The sequence below is a fragment of the Salmo trutta genome, chromosome 28 (genome assembly GCF_901001165.1).
Source record: "Salmo trutta chromosome 28, fSalTru1.1, whole genome shotgun sequence".
Lineage (NCBI taxonomy): Eukaryota > Metazoa > Chordata > Actinopteri > Salmoniformes > Salmonidae > Salmo > Salmo trutta.
In genome coordinates, this window is record NC_042984.1 from 34,793,928 (window position 1) to 34,801,190 (window position 7,263).

Sequence of the window (7,263 nt, forward strand, 5' to 3'; positions counted from 1 at the left end):
GTTGAAAAACAAATGATAGTCCCACTAAGCGCAAACCAGATGGTATGGCGTATCGCTGCAGAATGCTGTGGTAGCCATGCTGGTTAAGTGTGCTTTGAATTCTAAATAAATCACAGACCGTGTCACAAGCAAAACACTATTACACCTCCACATTCATGCTTCACGGTGGGAACCTCATATGTGGAGATCATCCGTTCACCTACTCTGCGTCTCACAACGACACGGCGGTTGGAACCAAAAATCTAAAATTTGGACTCATCAGACCAAAGGACATATTTCCCCTGGTCTAATGTCCATTGCTCGTGTTTCTTGGCCGAAGCAAGTCTCTTCTTATTGGTGTCCTTTAGTAGTGGTTTCTTTGCAGCAATTTGACCATGAAGGCCTGATTCACGCAGTCTCCTCTGTACAGTTGATGTTGTCTGTTACTTGAACTCTGTGAAAGCCTTTAGTTTGCCTCCAAGCTGAGGTACAGTTAACTCTAATGAACTTATCCTTTGCAGCAGCGGTAACTCTGGGTCTTCCTTTCCTGTGGCGGTCCTCATGAGAGCCAGTTTCATCATAGCGCTTGATGGTTTTTGCGACTGCACTTGAAGAAACTTTCAAAGTTGTAATTTTCCGCATTGACTAACCATATCTTGAAGTAATGTTGGACTGTCGTTTCTCTTTACTTATTTGAGCTGTTCTTGCCATAATATGGACTTGTTTTTTTACCAAATAGGGCTATCTTCTGTATACCACCCCTACCTTGTCACAACACAACTGATTGGCACAAATACATTAAGAAGGAAAAACATTCCAAAAATTAACAAGATACACCTGTCAATTGAAATGCATTCCAGGTGACTACCTCATGAAGCTGGTTGAGGGAATGCCAAGAGTGTGCAAAGCTGTCATCAAGGCAAAGGTTGGCTACTTTGAACTATCTCAAATATAAAATATATTTTGATTTGTTTAACACTTTTTTGCTTACGACATGATTCCATATGTGTTATTTAGTAGTTTATGTCTTCACTATTATTCTACAATGTAGAAAATTGTAAAAAATTAAGAAAAATCCTGGAATGAGTAGGTGCGTCCAAACTTTTGACTGGTACTGTATATACTAAGCGGTGTCAGAGGAAGGCACAAAAAATGGTCATAGACTCCAGTCACCCAAGTCATTCTCTCTGCTCTCTCTGCTACTGCACGGCAAGTGGTACGGAGCGCCAAATCTAGGTCCAAGAGGCTCCTTAACAGCTTCTACCCCCAAGCCATAAAACTGCTGAACAATTAATCAAATGGCCACCCAGACTATTTACATTGACATCCCCCCCTTTGTTTTTACACTGCTGCTAGTCGCTGTTTATTATCTAGGCATAGTCACTTTAATCCTACCTACATGTACATATCACCTCGACTAACCTATACCCCCACACCCCCTGTTTATAGCCTCGTCATTGTTATTTTATTTTTTACTTTAGTTTATTTAGTAAATATTTTCTTAACTATTTCTTGAACTGCATTTTTGGTTAAGGGCTTGTAAGTAAGCGTTTCACGGTAAGGTGTTGTATTCAGTGCATGTGACAAATGCAATTTGATTTGATTTTAATAAAAATATTCAAAAACATGCATCCTGTTTGCAATAAGGCACTAAAGTAATGCTGAAAAAAATGTGACAAAGAAATTAGATTTTTGTCCTGAAAACAAAGCATTATGTTTGGGGCAAATCCAATACAACACATCACTAAGCAAGGTTACCACTTCATATTTTCAAGCATGGTGGTGGCTGCATCATGTTATGGACATGCTCGTCATGTCATCAGCAAGAGAGTATTTTTGGGGAATAACATTTTATGGAATAAGGCTAAACACTGGCAAAATCCTAGAGCAAATCCTGGATCAGTCTGCTTTCCAACAGACATTGGGAGACAAATGTACATTTCAGCAGGACAATAAGTGTCAGGGTGTTGGGTGCGTACTGGTAGCAAAGTCAGGTGCAGGAGAGCAGAGAGTTGTGAACAGGTGCACACTTTATTGAGGCAGGAGAAAACAGCAGACGGACGCAACTGCGTCAAAACCTCCAGCCACAATAGCAAAAGTGCAGAGCGCAAAACACCGTCACAAAAGCTAATGATATCAAAATAAACATACTACGTGCAATAACACGGATCATAAACACCAGCCTGGCGCGTAACCTCAAACACGTAACACAAAACAATTTCACACAATGACATGGGGGGGAACAGAGGAATAAATACATGCAGTGTGATTGGGAATGTAAACCAGGTGTGCAGGAAACAAGACAAAGCAAATGGAACAATGAAAAATGGAGCTGCGATGGCTAGAAAGCCAGGTGACGCCGAACGCCGCCCGAACAAGGAGAGGAGCCGACTTCGGTGGAAGTCGTGACAGTACCCCCCCTTGACGCACGGCTCCAGCGGTGCGCCGACACCAGCTTCGGGGACGACCCGGAGGGCGAGGCGCAGGGCGATCCGGCCGGTGACGGTGGAACTCCCACAGCAGTTCAGGGTCCAACACATCCGCCACTGGAACCCAGCACCTCTCCTCCGGGCCGTACCCCTCACACTCCACGTGGTACTTAAGGCCCCCCGCCTCGAATCCAGGATGGAATGAACGGAGTACGCCGGGGCCCCCTCGATGTCCAGAGGAGGTGCGGAGGAACCTCCCGCACCTCAGATTCCTGGAGTGGACCAACCACCACCGGCCTGAGGAGAGACACATGGAACAAGGAGTTAATGCGGTAATCGGGGGGGAGTTGTAACCTCTAACACACCTCGTTCACTCTCCTCAGGACTTTGAATGGCCCCAAAAACTGCAGGCCCAGCTTCCGGCAGGGCAGGCGGAGGGGCAGGTTTCGGGTCGAAAGCCAGACCCGGTCCCCCGGTGTGAACACCAGGGCCTCACTGCGGTGATGGTCTGTGCCCATTTCTGGCGCAGCACAGCGCGCTGAAGGTGGACATGGGCGGCGTCCCATGTTTCCTCCGCGCGCCGGAATCAGTTGTCCACCACAGGAGCCTCGGTCTGACTCTGATGCCAAGGAGCCAGAACCGACTGATACCCCAATACACACTGGAAGGGGGTGAGATTAGTGGAGGAGTGGCGGAGCGAGTTCTGGGCCATCTCTGCCCAGGGCACGAACGCTGCCCACTACCCCGGCCGGTCCTGGCAATAGGACCTCAGAAACCTACCCACATCCTGGTTTACTCTCTCCACCTGCCCGTTACTCTTGGGGTGAAAACCTGAGGTAAGGCTGACCGAGATCCCCAGACGTTCCATGAACGCCTTCCAGACCATTGACGTGAACTGGGGACCCCGATCAGACACTATATCCTCAGGCACCCCGTAGTGCCAGAAGATGTGTGTAAACAAGGCCTCCGCAGTCTGTAGGGCCGTAGGGAGACCAGGCAAAGGGAGGAGACGACAGGACTTAGAAAAACAATCCACAACGACCAGGATCGCGGTGTTACCCTGTGAGGGAGAAAGATAGGTCAGGAAATCTACCGACAGGTGCTACTGACAGGTGCGACCACGTCCGTTGTGGAATGGGTAAGGGTTGTAACTTACCTCTGGGAAGGTGCCTAGGAGCCTTGCACTGGGCGCACACTGAGCTCCTGCATAAAACATAAACCCTCACGTCCTTAGCCAAGGTGGGCCACCAGTACTTCCCAGTCAGACAGCGCACCGTCCGACCGATTCCTGGATGACCGGAGGAGGGTGTCGTGTGGGCCCAATAGATCAACTGGTCATGGACAGCAGATGGAATGTACAGACGCCCCGCTCACACGACTGGCGCTACCAGGCAGGAGGCCGGGAGTATGGGAGTCTGATCCATGGGCCGCTCCTCTGTGTCATACAGCCTGGACAGTGCGTCTGCCTTCATATTCTGGGAACCTGGTCTGTAGGACAGAGTAAACACAAAACGGGTAAAGAACATGGCCCACCTTGCCTGATGAGGATTCACTCTCCTCGCTGCCCGGATGTACTCCAGGTTGCGGTGGTCAGTCCAGATGAGAAAAGGGTGTTTAGACCCCTCAAGCCAATGTCTCCACGCCTTCAAAGCCCTAACCACAGCCAACAGCTTCCGGTCCCCCGCATCATAGTTCCGCTCTGCCGGGCTGAGTTTCTTCGAGAAGAAAGCACAGGGGCGGAGCTTCAGTGGCGTGCCCGAGCGCTGAGAGAGCACGGCTCCTATCCCAGCCTCGGACGCGTCCACCTCCACTATGAACGCCAAAGAGGGAACCGGATGGGCCAGCATGGGAGCCGAGGTAAACAGAGCTCTTAGGTGCCCAAAAGCCCTGTCCGCCTCAACCGACCACTGCAGACGTACAGGACCCCCCTTCAGCAGTGAGGTAATGGGAGCTGCCACCTGGCCAAAACCCCGGATAAATCTCAGGTAGTTATTGGCAAACCCTAAAAACCGCTGCACCTCCTTTACCGTGGTGGGAGTCAGCCAATTACGCACGGCTGAAATGCGGTCACTCTCCATCTCCACCCCTGATGTGGAAATGCGATACCCTAGGAAGGAGACGGCCTGCTGGAAGAACAGGCATTTCTCGGCCTTAACGTACAGGTCATGCTCCAATAGTCATCTAAGTACCCTGCACACCAAGGACACATGCTCGGCGCATGTAGCGGAGTATATCAGAATGTCATCGATATACACCACTACACCCTGCCCGTGCAGGTCCCTGAAAATCTCATCTACAAAGGATTGTAAGACTGATGGAGCATTCATCAACCCGTACGGCATGACGAGGTACTCATAATGCCCTGAGGTGGTACTAAACGCCGTCTTCCACTCGTCTCCCTCCCGGATACGCACCAGGTTGTACGCGCTCCTGAGATCCAGTTTAGTGAAGAAGCGCGCCCTGTGCATTGACTCAATCGCCGTGGTGATGAGAGGTAGTGGGTAACTGTACCTCACCGTGATTTGATTGAGACCTCGACAGTCAATGCACGGGCGCAGACCTCCCTCCTTCTTCTTCACAAAAAAGAAACTCGAGGAGGCGGGTGAAGTGGAGGACCGAATGTACCCCTGACGCAGGGATTCAGAGACATATGTCGCCGTCTCTGCTTGCGACAGGGGATACATGTGACTCCTGGGAAGTGCAGTGTCTACCAGGAGATTTATCGCACAATCCCCCCATCAATGGGGTGGTAATTGAGTCGCCTTCTGTAAGCCAAATCAGCATATTCTGGGGGAATGCGCATGGTGGAGACCTGGTCTGCCACCGTGGTAGCATCAACGGAAACCCCTACACACCTCCCCGAGCACTCTCGCGACCACCCCGTGAGAGCCCTCTGTTGCTATGAAATGGTGGGGTCATGATGAGCTAACCAGGGAAGGCCTAGCACCACGGGAAATGCAGGAGAGTCAATGAGGAAGAGACTGATTTTCTCCTCGTGAACCCCCTGCGTCAGCATGGCCAGGGAGATGGTGGCCTCCCTGATTAGCCGGACCCTAATGGCCGACTGTCCAGAGCATGTACCGGGAAAGGTCTAACCACAGGAATAATGGGGATCCATAAACTAAGGGCGAACACTCTGTCAATGAAATTCCCAGCCACGCCTGAATCGATGAGCGCCTTGTGCTGGGAATGCGGGGAACTCTGGATGAGAGTGGTGCAGACTCACCTGGGGTGACGACAGAGTGCCCTGCCTGCTGCCTCGACTCCCAGAAGGACCAACCCGGCACCGACTGGCAGTGTGCCCTCTGCGGCCACAGATGGTGCACGTGAAGACCCCTCCTCCAGCCTCCCTAAGTGCAGCCCCTCCCAGCTCCATGGGCACCGGAGCGGGGGTGCTGGAAGATGGAACCGACAGAGCCCTCTCTGGACGTCCGCGGGTGACCAGCAGGCTATCCAACCGGATGGACAGATCCACTAGTTGGTCAAAAGTGATGGTGGCTTCCCTGCAGGCCAACTCCCGTCGGACGTCCTCGCGCAGGCTGCATCGGTAGTGGTCGATAAGGGCCCTGTTGTTCCATCCTGCTCCGGCGGCCAAGGTCCGGAATTCCAGGGTGAACTCCTGGGCGCTCCTCGTCCCCTGCTTCAAGTGGAAGAGCCGTTCCCCCGCCGCTCTACCCTCGGGCGGATGGTCGAAGACAGCCCGGAAGCGGCGGGTGAACTCCTCGAAGTGGACAATGCGATCCATCGTGGCACCGAGATGTTGTAGCATTGCCGAGTGTTCCCGGACGCGCTCCTCGACTCCTCTGACCGGGGTACCTGCTCCTGCTGACTGAATGGGTGGTGTGAAATTCTGTCAGGGTGTTGGGTGCGTACTGGTAGCGAAGTCAGGTGCAGGAGAGCAGAGAGTTGTGAACAGGTGCACACTTTATTGAGGCAGGAGAAAACAGCAGACAGATGCAACTACGTCAAAACCTCCAGCCACAATAGCAAAAGTGCAGAGCGCAAAACACCGTCACAAAAGCTAATGATATCAAAATAAACATACTACGTGCAATAACACGGATCATAAACACCAGCCTGGCGCGTAACCTCAAACACGTAACACCAAACAATTTCACACAAAGACATGGGGGGAACAGAGGAATAAATACATGCAGTGTGATTGGGAATGTAAACCAGGTGTGCAGGGAACAAGACAAAACAAATGGAACAATGAAAAATGGAGCGGCGATGGCTAGAAAGCCAGGTGACGTCGACCGCCGAACGCCGCCCGAACAAGGAGAGGAGCCGACTTCGGTGGAAGTCGTGACAATAAGTGAAAACTCAAGGCCAAATATACACTGGAGTTGCATCCCAAGATGACATTGTATGTTCCTGAGTGGCCTGGTTAGTTTCGACTTAAATCGGCTTTAAAATCTATGGCAAGACATGAAAATGCTTGTCTAGCAATGTTCTACAACCAACTTGACAGAGCTTGAAGAATACAAAAAAGTGCCAATATTGTACAATCCAGGTGTCCAAAGCTCTTAGTGACTTGCCCCTAAAGACTTGCTGCTGTAATGGCTGCCAAAGATTATTCTTAACATGTATTGACTCGGGGTTGAATACTTATCTAATGAAGATAGTGTTTTATTTTTTACAGAGTATTTTGAGTAGATCTTTTTGCTTAGCCTATTTCTTTTATTTTCATGTTTGCCTGCGCCTGGTCGGCGGAGGTCTCACTTTAAAGACTAATGGTGCAGTAAAAATCGTGCACTTGATGCAGCTGTTCTGGCCAACCGGGTCAACAAAAAATCTCATCAAGCGTCTCCAAAGTGGGCTTATTTTAGTGGGTTGGGCGGGGTTTTGTGTCTGA